This window comes from Ursus arctos, unplaced genomic scaffold, assembly GCF_023065955.2.
Source record: "Ursus arctos isolate Adak ecotype North America unplaced genomic scaffold, UrsArc2.0 scaffold_18, whole genome shotgun sequence".
NCBI classification, from domain to species: Eukaryota; Metazoa; Chordata; class Mammalia; order Carnivora; family Ursidae; genus Ursus; species Ursus arctos.
Genome location: NW_026622852.1, coordinates 6446277 through 6472077, shown reverse-complemented (window position 1 = coordinate 6472077; position 25801 = coordinate 6446277). Strand labels below are relative to the sequence as shown.

Below are 25801 nucleotides of genomic sequence, written 5' to 3'. Positions count from 1 at the left end.
CTGTACTCTCTTTTTCTCTCTCTCGAATAAATAAATTTAAAAATCTTTAAAAAATGAAGCAAATTAGGCATAAAGGTAATTTATTCAACCGATGAGCCTGATCACACTCATGATGCAGATTTGCTGTATCCAGCAAATTTTCAAACATATTGGCTTAAATTTATAGATTTACATAAAATCAATATTCTTTCTTTTTTCCCTCTCTTACCCATATTGCCTCCTGCCCAGTACTTTCCAAGGAGTTCTTACTATGCCTTCACTATGATACAGCACTATAATTGGAACTTACTTCTGCTATTAAAAAATTACCTCATTTTAATAAATAGAATATTTTGTTTCTTTTCCATCATATTTTTCAGGTTGTTAGCACAGTTATATTTAATGTTTTGTCATTTCTGTATGATAGGAATGTTATGTTAGAAATCATTGTCTCTTAAATCACATTTAAATGTTTTTAAAACAATGTGAGACCTACCTTTATTTTTTAAATGATCCTCATTGGTTCTTAATTCCAATATAAAATGATATTAATTGGATTGGGCTGGGAATAATCCTTGTCACTAAAACTTTGCCTTTCAAAGCTCAAAGTCAAATGTATTCTAGTCTCTTGAAGCACAGACAGGTTAAATAACTTCTTTAAGGACACACAACCCAACAGGTGGATGACAGTCTGGCTGCTCTACATCTTCTCTGGCATCCAGTGCTATGATGAAATCTGATGTCAACTCAACTATTTCTTTTGAATCTTTGATTCTGAAAACTTTAAGAATTCTATCTATACTTTGGTATAAGGAAGTCCCACAAGACTCTTTCTAGGTATGGACATTTTTCCATTCTGCTTCATACTCAACACTTACATAACTCTATAAATAAATCTATTCACTTCTCAATAGTTTTTTATTATTATTTTTTATGTATAATTGCTCTACTTGTCTCCCTCTTGTGCCACCATTTTCTCTATTCTTTTTGTTTTTAATAGAATGTTTGTTATTTGAATATAGTACATTCTGGACTGATCCCTTCTGTCTGTTATTTTTCTGATTATTCTCACCTCTTCATCTTTTTTTTTTTTTTCATGTTCTCTACACTGGAAGTTTATTTTAAATTTATGTGCTGGAATTATTTTTATTCTATTCCTGAAAAATACATTTCTTTAAAAATTCTAAGATATATTTTTGCATTTCCTTAAAAGGCGTTTCAATTTCTTAGAAACCAGATACCAATTTTGAGCCTGGGTTCCTATGTAATACTTTAAATTTCTCTACAAGCACAAGAATGAGAAACTAATATGGAACTCTATTCCATATGTAGTTCACAAATTATTCAAACTCATTATTGAACTGCAGCCTACTCCTGTTGTCTATGCTATCTGATTTAGGCCCTAATCATTCTCAGGGGTCTGCCAGTAAGAAAAGACCAAACCCTTGAGGCTGCTTTATTAAGTATATAATTTAGTTGCAATATTTTCTATTTTGGCTTATCCCCTTTCCTTTTCTATCTCTCATACTCTGTTCTTAAGAAATATATCTGCTGCTTGTCCACAATAACCCAAGTCACCTTCAGTTATCGGTTCTGTTATATACTCATTCCTCTTTGTATGTAATTAACATAATTTCAGTGAGGTATTTTGGAAGGAAGGAAATGTAAAGACATATAGTCTTCATTTTTCAAGTTATAAATCTGATGCTTGAAAAAATTTTGTTATAAAGGCTATATTTTAAAATTAATTTGAAAGTTATAAAACCCTATGGCTTCTAGTTATATGGAAATGTTTGATTCACGAATATTATTAATTTAACCCCAAAGTTTTAGCACTGTTTCCTTGATCTCTTTTTCCTGTAAGATCTAGCAAATATATAACAGCTCTTATTCACTTTCATAAAATGTCTGTTCTCCCCACTCCTTTTTTTCTACTATAACTGTTAGAAAGTTAGTATGTCTTCTGTACTTGTTTTTTGTGACAAGTTCACTGTCCTAGAGTTCTCTGTTATATTTTTTCATCTTTCATTTCCATGGTGAGCTATATATGCTACCTCAAGCAGTCTTTTAATGGCTTCCATCTTTCCTTCTCTTTTTCATTGATATCCTGTGATTGAAATATTATCATCCACCTCCAGGGCACTCAAGAGCAGTCACAGTTCTCATTCATCTTGAAACTCCAATAATTGAAGTCCTTTACCTCCTCATATCTTTCTGTTAGATGTAAGATTTGTCTGTTGCAAGAAATTTCCATTTTGTTTCGAGATTACAGATAGGTGCTGAAGTGTATACTACATTGAAGAATAAGCTCTCCTCCCAAGATTCTAAAAATTCTTTTCTCAACAACTGATGAGCATGCCCTTCAGATTACAAAAGGTGAAAAGCAGATCATCATGAATAAATAATTTGTCTAGTCTGCCCCTCAATAGAAAAGATGATACAAAATTGTAATTGAAGTTTTCATAATGTCTTCAATAGATTTTCTTTTAAGCACAGGAGTGTAAACTTCTGAAAAAGGGAATGAGAAATCCTTAGAGACACTTAATGCATTTATCAAATTTTTTTCTCCCTACATTTTCCAGAGAATCCCAAGCTATATTGTTATTTTCTGCCTTAATTTCTTATCTCTCGAAATCGTTCTTTTACCACTCTTTTTCGTACTTGTCCTCACTCAGAGAACTGGAAGAATCCCAGACAGGGAACCTCATGTACTTTGGGGAAACATCTGACATATTGTACATTCTTTTAAAACTTTCTAGGGTCAATTCATTTTGATTTAATAGTATGAGCTACTGTGGAACATACTAGCAATAGGAGTGGCTGCTCCTAATGTGAGAATAATTTGTGTATGGATTTTTTTGACCCTTCTCTTCTCAGGACGGTGTTGAAAATTGATTAGTATCCCTTCTCAGATTTAAAACGTTTTGACAAGAGTTCAATTTTCTGACAAAGATAAGTGAAGTTTCCCTTGAAGGTAAGGAAGTAAGGAAAAGAAAAGTTAAATATTTTCTCTATGCTACTATGTTAGAACTTTTTAAAAAGTTTATGTAACAACTTATAATTGATCTTCTATAGACAGATTACCTCTTAAGGGATTCTCTAGTGAAATAACAAGTTGTATGATAATTGTCTGCATTACTGGATTTTCTTAAAGATAAAAAGATTATAATAAACATTCTAACAACTGAAAAGCAGTGATATGCAATGTCACAGAAGTTTGGAACACTGATATTTTTATGGAGTGACTACTGTCCATTCAAGAACATTTACTAGTAAGTTTATCTCCATTCTGCTGAGTGAGGTAAAAAATGCTATTAGATGCAGAGAATGGAGGCTCATAGTGAAACTCATTCATACTGACAGGGTGTTTGTGGAAAATGACTGCTAATAATATATTGTGTAGTGAAATGATGCAAAATTAATTGCTTCACTTAACAGACTTTGAGAATCCTTCTGATCAGATTTCACTGATTCTTTAAAACAAGGCAGAGATTCATTCAAAAGGTCAGAGCAATTTAAGAGTCTAAAAAAAAAAAGCCTCTCTCTCTTCCATTGTACCTTGCACACAAGCTTTCTTACATTAGCAGTTCAGAGACTGTGCTTAGAGCATAAGGAAATTGTTGGGATTCAGAGTGTGACGTGTGTGTGTGTGTGTGTGTGTGTGTGTGTACCAAGTCGTTGAAAGACTCCGAGAGCAGGATTACCCACCAACCCCCGTGCTACTGTGGCTGCTTTAAGTGTGTGGCTGTCTCATTCTAAAGCAGCAGAGTCATCCGTTTTCCATCTTGTTTTGAGGTTCTATTACGTCCCCATTATGTTACCCTAGGAAATGTAAAGTATTTCCTATGCACCCACTCTGCCCTAGCTCTTCCAACCCTAGAACCTCCCTCACTCCACAACTTGCCTACAATTCTGACGTAGATACATTTCCTGAACTAGATTTACATCTACTATCTAAATGTCCTGATTTCCAAAACCCATATAAATATAACATATAACACAATTTAAAACATTCAGTTTAGATCTATTTTAACATCTATTCTGATATACCCACAGTTTTAGAACTACCACCTATATATTTTCTTTTATTTTGGACAACCCATGACTTTCTCATTCAGTTTGGACTGTAACGATAAATTGTTTCTCTACTCTTCAAAAATTAGTTATTTTTATTCCTTTTCTCAATGAATTTCAAAGGATTATGACTTACCAAAATATATATAAATGGTTCTTCTGTGATCAATTAATGCCATTTTTCCTCCTCATCCAAGTCATATTTCAGCATCACTTTATAATAGGAAAGATATGTCGTGGATATAAAGATGTGAGTCAATGTGACATATATTTTCCTAATCTATATGACTTTCTATTGTCAATATGAATTATGAATTGACATGTTTGACTCATAATTTTTGATAAATATTTAAAATTCCTGAAACTCGCTGTAAATTTCATATATATATATATATGTATATATATATATATATATATATGTATATATATATATATATATATATATATGGTTTTTATTTAAATTCCAGTTAACATATACTATAATATTAGTTTCAGGTGTACAGTTTAGTGATTCAACACTTATATACAACACCCAGTGCTCACTACAGCAAGTGCACTCCTTAATCCCTATCACCCATCCAACCCATCCCCCCACCTTCCTCCCTTCTACAACTACTACTTTGTTCTCCATAGTTAAAGGTCTGTTTCTTGGATTGGTTCTCTCTTTTTTTCCCCTATGATCATTTGTTTTGGTTCTTAAATTCCACATATGAGTGAAATCATATGACATTTGTTTTCCTCTGACTGACTTATTTTGCTTAACATAATACTTTCTAGCTCCATCCAAGTCATTGCAAAAGGCAAAATTTCATTCGTTTTTATGGCTGAATAATATTCCATATATATGAATATTCTATATATATTAATATATATATTCCATATATATTTGTATATATTCCTAATGTATATATTAATATATATTCCCAATATATGTTCATATATATTCTGTATATATACCACTTCTTTATCCATTCATCAGTTGATGGACATTTGGGCTCTTTCCATAATTTGCCTATTGTTGATAATGCTACTATAAACATCCAGGTGCATGTATCACTTTGAATTAGTATTTTTGTATTCTTTGGGTAAATACCTAGTAGTGGAATTGCTGGATCATAAGGTAGTTCTATTTTTTAACTTTTTGAGGAACCTCCATACTCTTTTCCACAGTGGGTATACCAGTTTGCATTCCCACCAATGGTGTAAGAGGGTTCCCCTTTCACCATCTTTGTTGTCTTCATCTTCTTGTTTTGCCATTTATTAATTCTCCTTTCAGTCATGTCAAAACTCTAAGTCCATTAATTTTTAATTATTTAAGAAATGTATAGTTCTATTTGATTACTTTGTTAATTTCTTTATTAATGTTTTATAGTCCCTTTCTCTTCTTTTTAAACCCTACTTTTATTTATTATTTGACTAATACTTTCTATTTCATGTCTTATAATTCAAATAGCTAAGATCTTGTTGATCTGACACTTCTTTTGGTCATTTTACAATATTCTTTATTTTCCTGTTGTGATTTTTAGAAGGTAATTTCATATTTGTTGTGGGAGTTGATAAGATGTATTAAGCTCTGGCCAAAGTGAGATTTCCTGACAATATTAAATGTAGCTTGTGCTTGCTATTTGCAAGCACTACTACTCCTGATTCTAATTTGAAATGGGATTTTGGCTTTAGATATTTTTGAGGTGTTCATAATACCAAAGTATTATGAATTGATTCTAATAATACGTGCATTCATATGATGAGTATATATTTTTAGAAGATGATATATGGATCATATCTGCCCTCTTAACCACAGCTCTAGAAGTGTAACTATCATTGTTGTTTCCTCATAGTAAAGGGGAAGTGGTTATTTAATTTAAAATTACTCTCAACTGAATACATAGTCCTTTGGGGACTCAACTTCATGCACATGTTTCCCAGCTGGATTTGCTAAGTACCTTAAGTGTGATCAATGCTTAATATTCCTATCTTCTTTGGTTTTTAATGTGTGAAAAGTTAAAGTCATGTTCACTAGAGTTAGGCAAATACATTACAAATGAAAAATGATTTCAGTGCTCTAATTAAATGTCTAGATTCTTTTTTTATTTGTTTATTTTTTTTATTTTTTAGAGTCAGGATTTCTAACTATCTTGCCAGAACATATACATTTGAAGCTTTGCTGTTGTTTTCTTTTTTTCATTTTGTTTTATCCATCATCCTTAGTTGTTTTCACTTACAGTGAAAGTAGTGATTGTTTTCCCTATTAGCTATCTAGTTTGCTGGAAACTGACATTAGCGTGATTATATTTTAAAAACAACTAATATGAGCAAGGAAATAGGGTTGAAATGTAACTTGTGCCAATTATACCACTTGCATATTTTTAAAAACATAGAAAGTTATAATATACATTGTTTATAGGTACATGTATGTATGTGAAAATATACTTGAAATGCACAATTGGTGAAATAAGATAAATAGCAAGCTAAAGCTACTTCAGAGGAAAGTATCTTGGAATGACAGGGCATTGGTAAGGAGAATGAGTGCATTTATTCATTGATTTTTAAAACATGGTTATTTTATCAACTATAAAATATCTGTACTTTTTATATTATTATTTCATCAAAATGTCTTAAACATCAGGAAAAATAGGAAGTAGATTTAAATAGAATCCACAGTAAAGTGAGAACCAGGACCAGAGCATTGAATTATATGATTATAGAATTATAAATTGATTAACTGAAATTTATCATTTTGCACTAATATATTATTCACTACCTTAAAATAACCTTCGAACAAAGTCCTTTCTGTGCATATTTAGTGTTGTGGATGTTAATATTGACATTTATTTTTCTTTGCTCGTTTTAATGAACAATAAATTTGTTACATGTTAAAAAGCATATAACTCATATTTCTCAGTAAATTAGCACCAAATATTTTGATTTTTTAAACAAGTTCTACTTTTTCTTCCATTTTTGTGATAATTAGTTCAAATTTGACCTTATAATTTTGAAAACATTATAAAATGCTATACTTTATGAACTTGCAATTTTGTTTATCCGTGACTTTCTTCATATACCAGATATCTGCTAGAAGTGCAAAGTACAGAGCTGAGCTTTTAATAACTCTTCAATTTGCATTCTCTTTTTTAAAACTTTGTTTTATTTTCAAAATACTTTATTTCTACCTTTTTAAAAAAATTTTTTGGACATTGGAAAAGTCAGAGTTCAAAGACTCAAGGTTCCTTTAATAAGCCAAGTCATGTTCTGATGCCAGAGGTAATGTTGGAACTCGCTTATTCATTGAATAAATTATGCATTATTTTAACACCCTAAAAATTATTAGGGTGACACTTTTAGGTGTATGTAGCAATTACTTCCAAAAATGTAAATTCCATTAAATGATGATAGGGATTATAACCATAAAGAATATATATATATAGACAAATTGGTTATTGTAAAGTTCATGAGTGGTTTTAGTGGGAAAAATGTTCTAGAACACTGTCTGCTGTGCCACTTCCAAAGGCATTTGCTAAACCTTCTGAGTATTATTAAAAAGTGTCCATAAGTATAAAATTCAATATAGTCAGTAAAGAATGTGTAGTAATTCAGAATGATCTTCCTCCTGGAAAAATGAGAAATACTACAGGTGATGGGTAGTAAGGAGGGCACGTATTGCATGGTGCACTGGGTGTTATACACAACTAATGAATCATCGAACTTTACATCAGAAACCAGGGATGTACTATATGGTGACTAACATAATAAAAAAACATTAAAAAAAAAAGAAATACTACTAAAATGTGTATATGTGAGTATAAAATATAAAAATATCTATATATTTAAAATTATGTATATATATGCATAATACAAATTTACATATACACATATATAAAATTTATATGTATATATCAAGATCCAGAAGAAGACAAAAATCAAAAGCTGAAGCCACTTTTCAAAGTTGCTTTTGCTAAACTGGTATAGCCACTGTGAAAAACAGTATGACTAGTTCTCAAAAAATTAAAAATAGAAATACCATGTGTTCTAATAATTCCATTATTGAGTGTTTACGCTAAGAAAACAAAAACACTAATTCAAAAAGATATGCATTCCTATGTTTATTGCAGCATTATTTACAATAGCCAAGATATGGAAGCAATCTAAGTGTTCATCAATAGACCAATGATTAAGGAAGTTGTAGTATATTTATGTATAATGGAACACAATGCAGTCGTAAAAAAGGTAAGATTGTGCTTGTTGGGTATTATGCTGAGTGAAATAAAGAAAGAAAAATACCATATGATTTCACTCATATGCAGAATCAAAAAAGAAAAAAAAATGAATAAACGAAAAGCAGAAATAGACCTATAAATACAGAGAACAAACTGATGGCTGCCAGAAAGGAGGGATGTAAGAAGTTGGGAAAATGGGTGAAGAGGAGTGAGAGATATAGGCTTCTAGTTATGGAATAAGTAAGTCAAAGGAATAAAACCACAACATAAGGAATATAGGCAATGATACTGTAATAGCAATGTATGGGGACAGATGGTAGCTACACTTGTGAATACAGCATAATGTATAAATCTGTTGGATCACTATGTTGTACACCTGCATCTAATGTAACATCGTGTGTCAACTATACTAAAAACAAACAAACAAGAAACCCAAAACCGAACCAAAACAAAACAAAAAACAGGGTACCAAGAGTTTAAAGAAGGTATAAATACAGTAGTAACCATTAAAACAAAAATATAAAACTTCCTAAAAATTATAAATAAAATAGCAAAGAATGCACATCTCATAGAAAAAGAAACAGGAAATACAAAATAATGATAATAAAATAAAGATGCTTTTGCTCTGGGCTAAGAGGCTGAGAAGCAATTTTGAGAGACTTGAGATGAAAAACAAAAGTTGAAGTTCAAGATCCCTGAAAGGTTGGGAACCTGGTAAACAATCCTCTACATATACTTAATTATATAAACTGCACAACTGCTCCCCAGAAGTAAACTTAAATCAAGATTAAAGTAGGTCTTGCAGACACAAAATGTTGACTTCAAGACACTTTGATAGGTCAGGAAATTTCAATTTGTAAAATTGGCTTACAGTAATTTTAGATTGTTCATTCCATCATATGGCTGTAGAAGCAAAAGGAAATTCTCTCTGAAAAAAGGTGGTATCCTAACTATTAATTCTTCAAATTATGTCACAAAAATTTCTCAAATACATTGCCCAGCACACATTTAACATAATCTAGGCATAAGATAAGGCAAATCATTGTGTCTGAGAACAAACAGAAATTACTGATAACTGATATAAGCTCACTAAAATTTTTTGTAGTAAAAAGATATTCTTTCTACTGCAGAGAAAAGCTGAATTTAAAAATGTCACCAAGGAAGTTAAAAATATAAATATACACTGAAGATTTGCAAAAGAACCAACTAGAAATTCTAGAAATGGAATATACTCTAATCAAGATTAAGAACTCAGTAGGATTAATAGCAGTACTGAATTTTTAAAAAATTCCAGATTTAAGTGGAGGGACAAAAAGCTTGAAAAATTGTGGAGGAGGAGACATGGAAAATGTAGTGAGAAAATATAACACACATTTATTTATTTATTTTTAAAGATTTTATTTATTTATTTTTCAGAGAGAGAGAGAACACACAAGCAGGGAGAGCAGTAGGATCCCCACTGAGCAAGGAACCCAATGTGGGACTTGATCCCAGGTCGCTGGGATCAAGACCTAAGCCAAAAGCAGACACTTAACTGACTGAGCCACCCAGGCATCCCACATAACACACATTTAATTGGAGTCAGCAGAAATGGAAGAAAATGTGGAAGAAACACTGTATTTTTTTTAATTCATGAGACTTTCTTTTAATTGATAAAAAATAACATCTGTAGTTTCAAGAAGCCAAATGAAGACAAAGGAGGAAATTTATATACAAACACATTATTTGAACCTAAAGAAAACCAAACACAGAAAGAATTTTAGAACAGATGACCTTTAAGTTAACAACAGTTAACAACCATAGGCTTATAGATGATTTCTAATAGCAGAATGGAAGCAAGGTAGCAGGAGAAAAATATTTTATACATAGATTGAAAATAATTTCCAATCACATATTTTAAATACAGAAGAAATATTCAATAATGGATGTGAAAAATAATATTTCTAGATAGACAAATTCTAGTAAGATGCACCATCAGCAAACCTGTCATAAAGTGAATGCTTAGAGCTTTTTTCAGAAAGAAGAAAAATGATCTCTGTTGTCAGTTTGGACATGCAGAAAGGAATGAAGAGCAACAAAAATGAAAAAGTATACTTTCACCAAGATATCTAAATTCTGGGCCATCAAGCACACTTCAACAAATTTAAAATAATATAAATCATACAGTATCTGCTCTCAGACCACAATGGAATTTAACCAGAAATCAATAACAGAAAAAATGGAAAGTCTCAAAATATGTGGAGATTAAACAATATGCTACTAAGTAACACTTTGGCCAGAGAAGCAATCAAAGGAGAAACTTTAAAATATTTTCAACAACATAAAAATTGACAGCACAACTTATCAATATTTGTGGGATGCAGTGAAAGCAGTAGAGGGAAGTTTACAGCATTGAAAACATATATTAGGAAAAAAAAAGAAAGATCTAAAATCGATAACCTAAATTCCCACCTTAGGAAACTACAAAAAGAAAAGCAAACTAAATGCAAAATAAACAGAAGAAAGACCGTAACAGCAGAAATCAATGAAATTTAAACAGGAAATCAACACAGAAAAATCCATGAAACTAAAACCCACTTCTTTGAAAAGATCAATAAAATTGACAAGCCTCTAGCCAGACTAACAAAGAAAACAAGGACACAAATTACTACAATCATAAATGAAAGAGAGAGGTCACCTGGGTGGCTCAGTTGGTTGAGCCTCTGATTCTTGATTTTGGCTCCAGTCATGATCCTATGGGTCATGACATTGAGCTCTATGTCAGGATTCCCGGTTAGCGGGGAGTCTGTTTGAGATTCTCTCTCCCTCTCTGTCTGCCCTTCCCCCCCAACTCATGCAAACACACTCTCTCACAAAAAAAAAAAAAAAAAAAAACACCAACAAAAATAATCCAATTAAATATAGGCAGAGGACCAAAGGAGCTTGGGAGCAACAAAGTGGGAAAGAATATGCAATGGGAAGAAGACAGTCTCTTTAATAAATGGTGTTGGAAGGGTGCTGGGGTGGCCCAATTGGTTAAACATCCAATTCTTGGTTTTGGATCAGGTCCTGATCTCAGAGTCCTGAGATGGATCCCAGGGTCAGGCTTCATGCTCAGTAGGAGTGTGCTTGAGATTCGCTCTTGCCCTCTCCCTCTGCCCCGCTCCTGCTTGTATGTTCTCTCTCTCAAATAAATAAATAAATAAATCTTAAAAAAATAAATTAAATAAATGAAAGAGGGGACGTTACTACAAATCTCGTGGATATTAAAGAGATAATAAAGGAATACTATGGAAGGTATGCCCATAAATACTCTATGCCCACAAATTTGATGACCTAAGAGAAATAGACAAATTCCTTGAAAGGTACAATCTGCCAAAAGTCCTACAAGAAATAGACAACAGAAATAGGCCTATATCTTAAAGATATTAACTCAATAATTAATAACCTTCCAAAACAGAAAATACCAGGTCCAGATGAGTTCACTAGTAAATTTTACCAAGGATTTAAAGGAAAAAAAATATACGAATTGTTTACTATTTCTTTCAGAGGATAAAGCAGCGGGAATACTTCCTAACTCGTTCTATGAAGCCAGCATTAAAAAAGTACCAAAACCAAAGATATTAAAAGAAAAGAAAAGAACAGATCGATATTATTCCTGAACATTGATGCAAAAATCCTCAAGAAAATATCAGTGAGTTGAATTATACAACATGACCAAATGGGATTACACCAGGCATGTAAGGCTTGTTCAACGTCTGAAAATCCATTAGTGGATTCATCACATCAACAGGCTAAAAAATAAAACTCACATAATCATGCCAATAGATGCAGAAAAGGCAATTGACAAAATCCAACACCCTTTCACAATAAAAACTCTCAGTAAAGTAGGACTAGTAGCAAACATCCTCAAATTGATCAAGAATATCTAAAAAGCACACAGCTAACATCATAATTAAGCTTTCTCACCAAGATCAGGAACAAAGCAAGGACATCTCCCAACACCGCTGTTTTCAAGCACCCCCCATTCAAATACTTAGGTAGAAATCTAATGAAATGTACACCAAATCTACATGATGAAACTACAAAACTCTCACAAATGCAATAAAAAAACTAAATAAATGTAGAGATATTCCATGTTCACAAATATGAAGACTCAAAACGTCAAGATGCTAGTTCTTCCCAACTGATATATAGATTCAATGCAGTCTCCATCAAAATCCCAGCAAGTTATTTTGTGGAGATTGACCAACTCTGAAGCAAAAGACCCAGAATATTCAACACAATATTAGCGAAGATGACTTCTTGTAAGACAGACCCTACCCGGTTCCAAGACTTGTCCTAAAGCTACAGTAATCATGACAGTGTGCTATTGGCAAAGAATACACAAATAGATCAATGAAACAGATTAGAGAAATTAAAAATAGACTCCTGTAAGTGATGAATTTATGTAGCACAGAAGTTTTTGGGGTTGGTGGAAAAAATATCTGTGATACTATGATGAAAGATACATGTCATTATGCTTTGTCTAAACTCACAGAATGCACAACACCAAGAATGAAGCTTAATGTCATAATGTAAATTATGGACTTTGGGTGTTTATGGTATGTCAAAGTAGATTCATCAATCTTAAAAAATGAGTCATTCTAGTGGAAATGTTGATAGTGGGGAAGGCATTAAACTATTGAATGTATAGTGTGCAAGGTATATGTGCAAATCTAAATGAACGTTGGCTACATAGCTGTAACAGTAATGCATTAAACAGTTTAAAAAGGATTAGAATAAAAAAATAGGAAAAATAGCATTTAAATTGCAGGGATGCATAAAACCAATAATGTTTATCCTCCATTCTGTTTCCCCAGATCATTTTTCCCCCATTTCTTTTAGCCTCCGATCTCAATTCCTTGAAATTCTTGGCCAAAAACTCTTGGTCACTAGAGCATAAAACCTATCTCCTTTGCATGGGTCAAAGCAATGCTGAGGCACTACTTACACTCCAGAGTTACCAGGTGAGACTTTTCCCTTTCCTTCCCCTTGCTATTTGCTACACGTCTTTGCTGTTTCTCCTGGGAGCCCTTCTTCAATACATTACCAACAAATGATACCTAATCTTAAGATCTGCTTCTGCCAAAGACAGTTTTCAGTTTGGATCTAATAGTTAAACTCTACTGTAGTTTTTATCAATGCATAGAAGGGAGTAAAACTTCCAAAAAACATTAACTTTGATCAGTCAAGCTTGCATGGTATAGTCTTTAGCCTATAACCAATTAATAGTAAAAGAGTGTAGAAATTCCAAACTAAATGGAAATAAAAGAATAATAAATAGTCAAATCAAGAAAATGCTAGTAAGGGGAAGTAAAGAATCACAAAACAGGACAAACAAAAAGCATACTGTAAGATGATAAATTAAAAATTAAATATATCACTGGTTACATTATTAATCCCACAAATATGTCTAGCAAAAACAAAACAAACAAACAAAAACCAGATACAGTGGGCGTTGGACAACAACATCTGCATGGCATTTGCAGGGCTCACCTCGGATGTGAGAACAGTCATCAACAGGGTCTGGATGGAGTGCCAGAGCCACCGACTGACCGTGGAGGACCCGGTCACTGTGGTGTGGCTACATCGCCAGTCTGAACAGCACTACACGCAGAGCAATGGATGCAGGCTGTTTGACATCTCTGCCCTTTTTGTGGGTTTTGGCTTTGAAGGCACCCCCAGATTCCATCAGACTGGCCTTCAGGGGACATAACAAGCCTGGAGGGCCAATGCCACAGGCTGGGGTGCCAAGTCGGGGCGTGAATTTTCAGAGAAGAATTACACTGACAAAGCCATAGACACAGCTGACCTGAGACAGATGACCTGAGCTGGTTATCAAGGCCCTCTCAGAAGTGGTTCAGTCTGTCAGCCAAAACACTGAACTGGCTGTCATGAGGCAAGATCAACCCCTCAAGATTTTAAATCCCAAACAAATTGAGAAATGCGTTGCTGAAATTGAAAAAGAGGAGGAAGAAAATGAAAAGAAACAAAAGAAAACATCATGATAAGGAAATCTGGGTGGTAGTGCTTTTTAAATTCAGCATGGCTGATTCTTAAAATGACATGTAGGCATTTCCATTCCATTTATCTACTGTCCAAGTGTCCGGCAATAAACTTCTGAATTTGTTAAAACAACAACAATAGATACACTGAAAACATGCTGTACTATTCCATTCGTATTCAATTCAAAAAGAGTTGCACCTAAATCATAGTGTTTAGGGGTTTATACTTAGGTACTAAAAGTATAACAAAGGAAAACAGACAATCACTTCTTGAACTGAGGAAGAAATGTCAGCACAGTGATTACTTTGAGCAGGGAAGGAGGTTTTTGTTATTTGTAAGGGGCATTGTCTATGATGGTCAATTTTTTTTTTAAAGATTTTACTTATTTATTTGAGAGACAGAGAGAGCACAGGAGCAGGAGGAGAGGCAGAGGGAGAAGCAGACAACCCACTGAGCAGGGAGCCCGATGCAGGCTGGATCCCAGGACCCCGAGATCATGACCTGAGCCGAAGGCAGCCACTTAACCGACTGAGCCACCCAGGTGCCCCTGTGATGGTGAATTTTATGTGTTAACTTTACTGAGAACTAAGGTGCCCTGTTGTTTGGTCAAAGACTACGCTAAATGTTGCTGTGATGGTATTTTGGATATGTGATTAACATTTACCATCAGGTGACTTTAAGTAAAGCAGATCATTTTCCATAATGTGAGTGGATCTCAACCAATCATTTGAAGGCCTTAAAAACAAAAACTGAGGCTTCCTACAGATTTCTGCTTCAACACTATAATAGAAATCCTACTTGAGTTTTCAGACTTTTGGCCTCTCCTATGCATTTGGGACTGAAGACTGCACTATCAACACTTACCAGAATTTTCAACCTATTGGTGAGTCCCACAGTATTCAAATTTGACAGCTCCCACAACTGCATGAGCCAATTTCTAAGATAAATCTCCCTCTCTGTCTCTCTCTCTGTCTGTGTGAATGTATGTATGCATATATGTATAAATGCATGGAAGGGAGTACATACACACACACACTCACACACACACAGAGGAGAGAAAAAGTGAAAGAGAAAGAGAAAGAGAGAGAGGGAGAGAGAGAATACCCTATCTCAGTATATATCCTGTTGGTTTGGTTTCTCTGGAGAATGCTGACTGATAGAGAGGGCTTCTGAGTTGCTGGCCATATTTTATTTTTTACTTGTGTGATGGTTTACATGGGTACTTTTTTTTTTTTTTTTTTTGAGTGTGAGAGAGAGAGGAAATGTGTGACTGGCAGGGAGACCAAAGGGAAAGAGAGAAAGAAAATCTTAATTAAGCTCCACACCCAGTCTGGAGCCCATTGGAGGGCTCCATCTCACAATTCTGAGATCATGACCTGAGCCGAAATCAAGAGTCAGAGGCTTAACCGACTGAGCCATCCAGGTTCCCCCATGGGTGTTCATTTTCTAATAATTCTAAGTGTTACATTTATGTTTATGCCATTTTCCTTATGTTTTTATATTTCACAATAGAAAATGAAGCAAAAGTAAGTAATGAGGAAAAAGAAGGGTGAAGGAACCCTTACCAGGGACTGTTATATTTAAACTTCTATGACAGAATGTCCAATTTGCATACCACACTTCGTCATTTGCCCACCTTCCACCATTAACCAGCGTCAAAACCCTGTGACAAGAAACTTCAGTCATGCAGTCAAAAATGCCAGTCCTAACATAGTGAATTTCTCTTCTCCAATAGCGACGTCTTCGTAGCCGTGCTTTTCTTTGCAGTTTTACTCCACCTGAACTGAATTTGTACTTCCTGAAACCTGAGGTAATTTCCTTTAACTTCCTTTTCACCAGAGGCACAGACCAGTTTACCGCAGTGAATAATCCCATGGTTTCCACAGAGAGCGCAAGTCACTTAGCCACTGAAGAATCTGATTTAACCAAAACAAAGTGAAAAACCAATCATTAAAATAGCTTTGGCCTGTATGGAAATCTAGAGATAACCATGTAAGCTTAGTATGATTATCCTCATTTTATAGCTGAGGAAACTGATGTCTGTAGAGCGTATCTAATGGCTCCATATCACTCAACTACCACCATGAAAGAAACAGACTAGGAGTCCAGGGTTTCTTTCAGAATCAGTTTGTTTCTGGTGTATCACTAGTGTTGGCTTCAAATGGGACTACTCTATTTAAATGACTTTCTTGACTCCTAAAGTTCATAAGCAAGCAAAAATCCCCCAATAGAAGGATGTTGTGTGGCAATTTACACTTTCACAGTGTTTTGGGCACCTGGGTGGCTCGGTAGGTTAAGTGCCTGACTTCAGCTCAGGTCATGATCCCAGGGGTTGTGGGATCAAGCCCGAGCCCCGCATCAGGCTCCCTGCTCAGTGGGAAGCCTATTTCTCCCTCTCGCTCTGCCACTCCCCCTGCTTGTGCTCTTCATTCTCTCTCTGTTAAATTAATAAATAAATTTTCAAGTGTTTTAAATTTATATTTTTAGCTGATTGTCAAGGTATAAATATTGATTTTAATATTACCTTGCTTGTATATATATTAATATTGTCCAGATGAAGGCACTGAGGTTCAATGATTACTTGGGACTTAAACTTAGAACACTTGAATTCAAAGCCTCTGCTTTGCCCAATTGTCATATTACCCCTATACAATCATATTGTTAGAAATATCTTTAGAAACTTTGTAAGCCCCTCTGGAAATCATATTATTATGCTTGCATAGTTACAGGGGTATTAACTGTGTAAGCGGTATGCATGTGTGTTTATAATTTGTATACTGTCTGCAAAGGTATTGCAATGAAGCCACGAAGTCCTAGAACTTAATGCTATAAATCCAGACGGGGGAGGTAAAGCTAGGCTGATAAATATCTTTAGTTATGATGCAGCACTTTCATTAATTTCAATTTCACTAATTCACACTTCACAATAATTCATTTAGGGCATTTACTAAATTGTTATAAAATGGCCTGAGCTTTTACTATCTATAATGAAGGGGTTGGAAGGAAAATTAATACTTGCCCAGAGAATATAGAAATAACTGAGAAGGATGTAAGAACCTGTTTTCAGGTGTCCAAACACTCCAGAAATCATTTACATACAAGCAATTGATGAGCTAATTTCAACTCATTCTTATCTATTCATTGAGGCCATTCAGCTTCAGAACTCTAGTGCTTTGTTAGTCTAATTCCAATTATAGTATATAAGAGGGTATTGAAAATGCCTTTTGAAAAAAATGCATTTCATTAGAAAGAAAAAATTACAATTTAGATCGTTCACTAAGGGAAATTAATCCAGATTGGGAACCAGATTAATGAGTTTTCTTTATTTATGACTAAAAACTTTATGCTCTCTAATATATTAAAGAAAGGAGAAACCATGATCTAGGTTATAGTTTCTATTCTCAGGATTAATTGCTTTTTTAATTAAGAATTTCTGCATTGGTTATCGCTTTAATTATCCAGTGAATATATATTTACATTTCCAAAAGTATATAGGAATTTAACAAATTTCAATTTTAAAACTTGAGAGTGAGTCAAAGGGTATATAAAATACGAGTCCAGCCAGGATGTTTGGTTAAGCATTTACAATAATCTAAGGAAAAATGAGCAAATATTGGTACAAATCCCGTCATGGAATTGAAACTATGCCTGGTAAGCCATTGATACAACACGTGTGTTAGGAGTTATTATCAGACAAAAGGTCAATTAATCAATATACCAAGTATTTACATGTTCATTGAAGACTGCTGGGGGCAAGGTGGAAGATACATAAATAATTCAAAAGTTACTATGAAAAATTATGGTATAGAGGCAAGAAAACCATCTGATTCAAATTGTAACATTAGCACTTAGGAATTATGTTTTTTGCCAATTAACTTTATGGCACCTCTATTTCCTTCTCTGCAAAAATTCTGAGAATAATGCTTTCATTCCCCTAGTTGTATAAAGCGGCTACCAGTATCAAAAATATCAATGTGTTCTGAAAATGGTAAATCTCTCTCTAAATACAAGGTATCAATTAGTTTTAGTAATAACCTACAACATGACTAATTTCTCAGAGAAAAATTCTGGGAATGGTGCTTTTAAACAAGTTAAGATGATCACTTCATTTCTGCCACATGAACTGAATGCTCACTGTCTTGCACCAGCTGAAAATCTGTCAGATACGAGATGCTGACCAAGAGTGCTAGGAAAATGCATGATGGAGTGACACTGAATTTAGCAGAGCCAGAGGCGACAATATGATTATATTAATTGCCAACCTACAGGACCCTAAAATTGTGTTGCAACACTGGAGAGACAATTGATAATACCTAAGACTCCCAAGAACAAGTGTTTTCCCATTATCAACAATGTAAGTTTGTACATGATGCCATTCCAAAAGCAACTTTGATTTTATCACTGAGATTATATTCCTTGCAGTTTAAAGTAGATTTTTTCAATCCCTTTTGTTCTAGGCCAAGTTGATAGTCTAAGCTTCAAACAAACATAACATTAGTTTTTCCTTTTATGCTTTTTTTTTTCAATAGAAGTAAGACAAGTTCCAGGAATGACACTATGATAAATTATAAAAAATTACCAATAGAATAAAGAGTACAGGTGTCACATGGGTTGTAAATTATTCTGATGGCCCAAGGCAACAAGCAGCAAACAATTTGTACAGAATATTTCAGGAAGGCATCACTCTCCAAACAGAGCTAAAGTTCCCATGGAAAGTTACTCATGTAAGTGGGCTTAGGTCATGAAAATTGTTCATCTGAGAACTGCAGCTGGCCATACAAACTCAAGGTGTAAATTAGATAAGGTTCCACTGAATCAGTATCTATCTATAACTTAGAGACTAGTGAACTAGTTCTTATCTTTTGGAAACTTCACTGGATTTGGGGCTGAAAAAATTTAGCCCAGTGGAAACTTGAGTCTCCATAAGACTTGAGTTGGAGGGTAAAGATTCTAAGTTCAATTTGATAAGTAAGGAGATATTTAATCTTGAGCAAATAAAATAAATTCCCTAAGATTACTTTCCTTATCTATGAATGAGAAAACTGATAGCGGAAGAAGTATTATCAAATGGCTTTGTTAAAATAATCAGATGAAGCCATATATCCCAAATAGTCAGAAACTACTAAGTGGTAAACTATATTCACTAAATCAGAGTTCTAAATATTGCATTTTGTTATTTGTACAGGTGACTTTTTTTTCTATTTAATTTTACACAATTACTGCGCTTTTATATTGATTATGTTTCTCATTGTTCTAATGGCCCATCCCCAGAAATAACATGGACATAGACAGTTTCCTAAACCCTTTTATCTTCTTTTGCCCTTGCCTTTCTTCTGTCAATTTTTCAGCTCTCATCTCTGCCTTCCACAGTAAAACATGCTGGACAGGCCTCTTCCTGGATCAGCACTAGTGTTCTAACTGAAGGAGCTGTCATTTTCTTTGTCTACTACTTGCTAAACTTCAGTGATTTAAGAAAATGCTTCCTGGCTCAACTCCCCTGAGTTCAGCAAGTATGTTTCCACTGCCCTTGTTATTTCTGTTCCTAATTGCTAATAGGAAAAGTAAAATAAAATCTAAGCAGTAGAAACTGCAGAAGATGCTGCTTTACTAAGGAGGCTTCCTATAGTCTGCAAAAAAAATTGAATTTCTTTTGTTCTCTTCACTATACGAGATAGATTTAAGGAATTACTTTAAACAGTGGAAACGAATATGTTGAGATGACTATTGTTTGGGAGTGTTTTCCTATTATTCAAAAAGCCCTTTCTTCTCTAGCTGTCTGTCCGGGTTCAAATCCTGACTCAAACACACAGTATGATTTTGTGCATATTATATGAGTTCTGAGCCTCTTGGTTTCTCCTGTAAAATGGGGAAAAATATCATATACATCATGGGATATGAGTTAATGGTTGTAATGATTTAAAAATAATGCTGAACATGGTAAAACTATAACACATTAGCCATTATCATTGTTATTCAATCTTCTACAATAGATCATGTTACTTAAAAGGAATTCCATCATCCCTTGGGGGTTATACTTGCCAGTTAATGCTCCTATCTACTACATATACTCTGTTTTAATGCATAATGAATGGGATATCTATGTACACATATACAACTAAGTTCACATATAATTAATCATTAAAATTCCTCTAAATATTTTGGTCAGCTATATCAGCTTTTTCAATGTAATTGGTAATTGGTTGGTCAAAAGAGAAAAGGAAGCAAGTTAAGGAGTATTGGACAACATACTCTGTGAACAGACATTCCTAATACCGCTAAGATTTCTTTTTCAACAACTGTAGGAACAATGTTTTTTCTCCACTATATTCTTAGCCACCACATGTTACTGAAGTCTTCCTGCACATGGGCTGTAACATATCCTTGTAAAGGTTAGAAAGGAGGGAGGTGGGCAGAGACTAAACCAGGAAGTCTATTTTTAAAAATTATGTTTAAAACCCTACACCTGCTTAGTTCATTTATTTAGAAAATAATAACCACATATTCTTGGCCAGTAACTGTCACAATTTCCTCTTGAGATTTCCATTATTTTGATATCCTGAGACACATTGCAAATGCTATAACTAAAGCTCTGTGAGCTATTTAATTAAATAAAATTTTATGACTATAATTTATTACCAAAATTTAGGGTTAAGCATAATGACACTGATGTTATTTCTGTGACTCCCTTCCTAACAATTTGAAAAGAAGTGTAAAGAGCTCCAACTCAAAAGTCAGAGGAATCTGTTTGAATTCCATCACTACCACTTACTTATCTGTGAGACTAGAGGAAAATTACTTAGCTTCTCTGAGCTTCTATTTCCTTTTTTTAAAATGAAGATTACAATGCTTTTTACTTTAGAAAGCTGTTATTATAGGAAATAAAAGACAAGATGTACCATTCAGCTGTGCTCTGCAAGGAAAATAATTGACCAAAGGCCCACAACTGCTGCCCCTCTAAATGCACAAGGTGTTTGTATGAGGCCATGCTTCCTGAGGGCTGCTCCGTACAATGTTTAAGAACAGGGACAAGGGAGTGCCTGGGTGGCTCAGTCAGTTAAGTGTCTGCCTTCCACTCAGGTCATGATCCCAGGGTCCTGGGCCCACATCAGGCTCCCTGCTGAGTGGGGAGCCTGCTTCTCCCTCTCCCTCTGCAGCTCCCCTGCTTGTGCTCTATTTCTCTCTCTCTCTCTGTCAAATAAATGAATAAAATCTTAAAAAAAAAACAGGGATAGGAATACAGTCGTATGGATACAGATGGTAGCTACACTTGTGGTGAGCATAGCACAATGTATAACTTTTTGAATCACTACATTGTACACCTGAAACTAATGTAACAGTGTGTGTCAACTATACTCAAATAAAAATAAATAAATAAATAAATACAAAAAGAAAAAAAAGAACTGTGTGTGTTCAAGCCAAAAGCTCCCTCCTGAGAGAAACAAGACTTCTTCACTGAAGACTTTGGCAAGAAGATTCCAATGGGCCTGGCCAAACCTTTCTTAGAACTGGGCTGCCATGTAAGACCCTTCACACCAAGTTTCCTCCTTCCCTCTCTCCTTCATGCTGTCTGATCTGTACTGCAATCAGGAAAACAAAACAAAACAAAAACTCATGTGCTCCTCACCCTCTTTATCCATCTCATGCATCTCCCACACTAAATCTCTTACCTTTAATCATATCTTGACATCTGCGAATCCAACCTAGGAAATTATATAACATAGTACATGGCACATAGTATCCAGCACAAAATGTGTATATTCTTGCACACAGAATCTGAAAATAGATTTCTTTATTTTATTTTACATTGTAGCAAAATCATCAGTATATTTTACTTTATTTCTATATAGATTTTCCCCAATACCTTCTGTAGCCACATGTATGCATATTTTAATAATTCTGACAATATTTTTACCTAAAATAGTGCATTAAAATTAGAATTTAGCCTTATTCTGTCTAGGTTATTTTAAAGGTATGGAGATCACACAAAAGAGACATTTGAACAAAAAGGAAACAGTCATTTAAAGGAATTGGAGTTAGACATAAATGGCAAGGGAAAAACTGAATTGGTTACAGTTTTCTTCCTTATGGCCAATATTTCCCATGGAGCAATGACGTGTGTGCATGTCAGGGGAAGGGGATGTCGTCAGAATGTGCTAAAGAGGAAGAGTAGAAAATAGTAGAAAAGAATCAGAAAGGAGAACAAGAGCATAAGCACTCACAAAAAATGAAGGAGACTTAATTTATCTAAAAGATCAAGAAGAAATTTATTTCACATAATTTCTTTTCTCTTCCCTATACCTGCACAATGGAAAACTGAAGTTTTGCCATTCTTGCTCTATAATTCCTGGATAGTCACCTTTGATTCTAGAGTTACATGTGTTACAAAACAAACAAACAAAAAAAGAGGCATGCTTAAAAAATGCATGCTTATGTACTATTATTTTAATTCTATAAACTTGATTGGGAACTTGTTAAGGGCTAAAAAATTGTCCAGAGGATTCATAACTAAAAACAATATGTTTCTTGCTTTTCAAGGATCTACAATGAAGTGCAAGCATTAAAAAAAGTATAGTATACTGTGAAAAATGCTTTATTAGAGGACTGTACAAGGTGCTCTGGAATGATCAGAGGGAAAGATTTGTTCTGCCTATAAGAGCAGAAATACTCTAGGACACTTGGGTAGCTCAGTCACTTAAGTGTCTGCCTATGGCTTAGGTAACGATCTCAGGGTCCTGGGATTGAGCCCTGCAATGGTTTCCCTACTTAGCAAGGAGTTTGCTTCTCCCTCTCCCTCTGTCCCTTCCCACGAGAACGAGCATGAGAGTTTGTGCTCTCTCTCTCTCTCTCTCTCTCTCAGGTTAAAAAAATAAAAAAGAGTGGAAATAGTCAATAAAAAGGTGAAACTGCACAGAGTCTTGAGGAATAGATCTTCTCCAGTGAGATGAGGTCAAGAAACATCTTCTGAGGCAGAGGGATAACAACATCAATAAATTCACAGAAGCATGGGGAGCCATGAAACACCTTAAGAATGACAAATAACTCCTTGTGATTGGAGCTGGGTTGACATAGATGGGAGAGAGCATGGCAAGAAATGAGGCAGGATTGGTGGAAAGAGGTCAAATTATGAGCAGGTGTGTGCTATGCTTTTATTAAGGGGATGAGACCATTACTATCAAACTGTTAAGGAGACTTGTTGAAGCCTCTTTGTTTATTTAAAACTTCATCTCTCGTTCTTATTTCCCAATTGTTTTCCCAGAGCAAACCTCCTTTCTAATCACCATTTTGGACTATGTAGGAAGAGATTTCACGTATATAATTTAGCAAAACAAAAATATTAAAACCATTTAGTTTTTCACTTTTTCTGCATGTCAGCATTCTGCAACTGATTTGGTTTGTATAGTATGCCTTTCCTTCATTTCAAGTGTTGCTAAAATTTATTCTTTGAAAAGCACAAAGACATGCCTCATGGTCAAAGTTAAAAATTTTATCTGAGGGTGTTGAGATCTATGAATAAGAAACTGCAAAAAAGTGGCTTTTCCATTGGTCTGTATAAATGAAAAAAAAAATCACGAAGTTAGTTAACTACCCTGTTGTCACAGTGCAATATTATCAAAGTATTCCTTAGAAGAACCCCTAAATTGTTGCTGATACTTCAGGGACTGAACAGAACTAAAGTTTCAGTTCTATATTCTGTTCATCTGGTAAGCAGAGAGAGTGCAGTCTTCCAGCCCCTGTCTACACGGGAAAAAGAGAGAGAGAGAAAAACTCACATTCCTATTGCCAAATCTTATTGCATAACCTTTCAGACTATCACTTTCAGATCAATGATAATTGCAAAGTTAGGGCCAATTGTATTTGCAAAATTTAAAACCCCAATATCATGTTAATAGGGCATGGGTTTAATCAGCCAGCCATGTAAATTTATTTTTAATCATTACAACAACTTTCACAAATTTGAACAAGTTTCTTTTTAAGCCAGGTTGTTTTGAGTGAAAATTCTTTTTCATCATTTGAGCCACAGCTTTCTTTTATTCAGTACCTGAGCCAGACCCCTATTACCGAAAAAAAATAAATAAATAAAGTCCTTTAGAACTTTAAACTGGGCAGTTGTAGCCTGAAACATTAAGCAGAGAAGAAGTCATCAATCTAGAAAGGGAGCATAGGGCTCATCTGCAGCTACCCATGTGGAATTGTTTTATAACGATTCAGGAAACTCAATCCTTTTAAAGTAAATCATTAGGAACTTTGATGCTTCAAAAGTCTAGATTATGGATTTTTCCATTAGTAATTTGATAACGTCTAAAGGTATAAAACATATTAGGGAAGAAAAATTTTTGAAAAATTTTATCTTGTCAAATTATGTTGAAGTTTTTTTTTTTTTTCAGATAGTATTTTTTGTAAAGATATAGAATGATTCAATTCTAAATGGACTCCAGGGAATTTTTTTCAAACATTGTGTTGTTTCAGGGGGAAGGAGGCTGATATAGGTAATGATTCAAAGAGCTAGGTATTGTAACTATGTGTAACATAAAGATAATATATTTAAAGCATGTGAATACTTCATCAATCTATTCCTGAGGCACTAGAATAAACCTATTTAATATTATACGGTTGCATTATAAATAGCTTATAATCACTTGAAAAATATAGTGATTATCAATGGTATTACCTTTTCTCTAATGCCCTGGACTCTAGGACACATTCTGCAGTGTATTTTCTCGTCCCTCCCTGAGTGTGTACCTGCGATGTAAGACTAAGGTGACAATAGTAAAATTTCCATGACATAAGATTTTCATATAAAAATTTAAATACTTTAAATTGTCAAAAACTGCAACTACAGGCAAGACATGCTTGTATTAACATACTATTATAGAGGAGATTATATTAAATTTTATTTAATGGAAAACCCATGTACACATATGTTTATCCTCATCCTAGATATGTTATATGCTCTTTGATTAATTTTCCATTCATATTATCGGTCTTAGAGAGGAAGTTATAGGACCTGTGAACAAGACATGACATTTTAAGGAGACATCATATTTAGGCAGTGTTATATGCGTTTTGTTGTTGCTGTGTATCATTAGTATTTTGTTCCTCTCCTTGACATCTCTGTGTTGATCAACATCAATTTCTGCAAATAAGTTAGCTATGATTTTGAAAGAGATTGCATTGAATCTATACATTGATTTGGGGAATATTGTCATCTTAACAATATTAATTTTTCCAATCCATGAACATGGTATATCATTTCATTTACTTAGGCCTTTAATATCTTCAAATAATGTTTAGTAGTTTTCAGTGTACAAGTCTTGAACTTCTTTTGCTAGATGTATTTCTAAGTAGATTTTAAAATGATATTTTAAATGGAATTGTTTTCAGATTGTATATAAATACAACTGCTATTTTGTATATTGATCTTGCATTGTGCAACCTTTCTTTACATTTAAGGGAAGTTTGCTGGATATAGAATTCTTGGTTGATAGTCTTAATTTTTCAGCACTTCG

At 34.1% G+C, this 25801-nt stretch overlaps 1 pseudogene; it reads left to right on the top strand.

Moving 5' to 3' along the window:
• The first annotated feature begins 12543 nt into the window (after positions 1 to 12543).
• LOC113260305 (proteasome subunit alpha type-7-like) lies at positions 12544 to 14296 on the top strand (annotated as a pseudogene).
• Positions 14297 to 25801: the final 11505 nt, after the last annotated feature.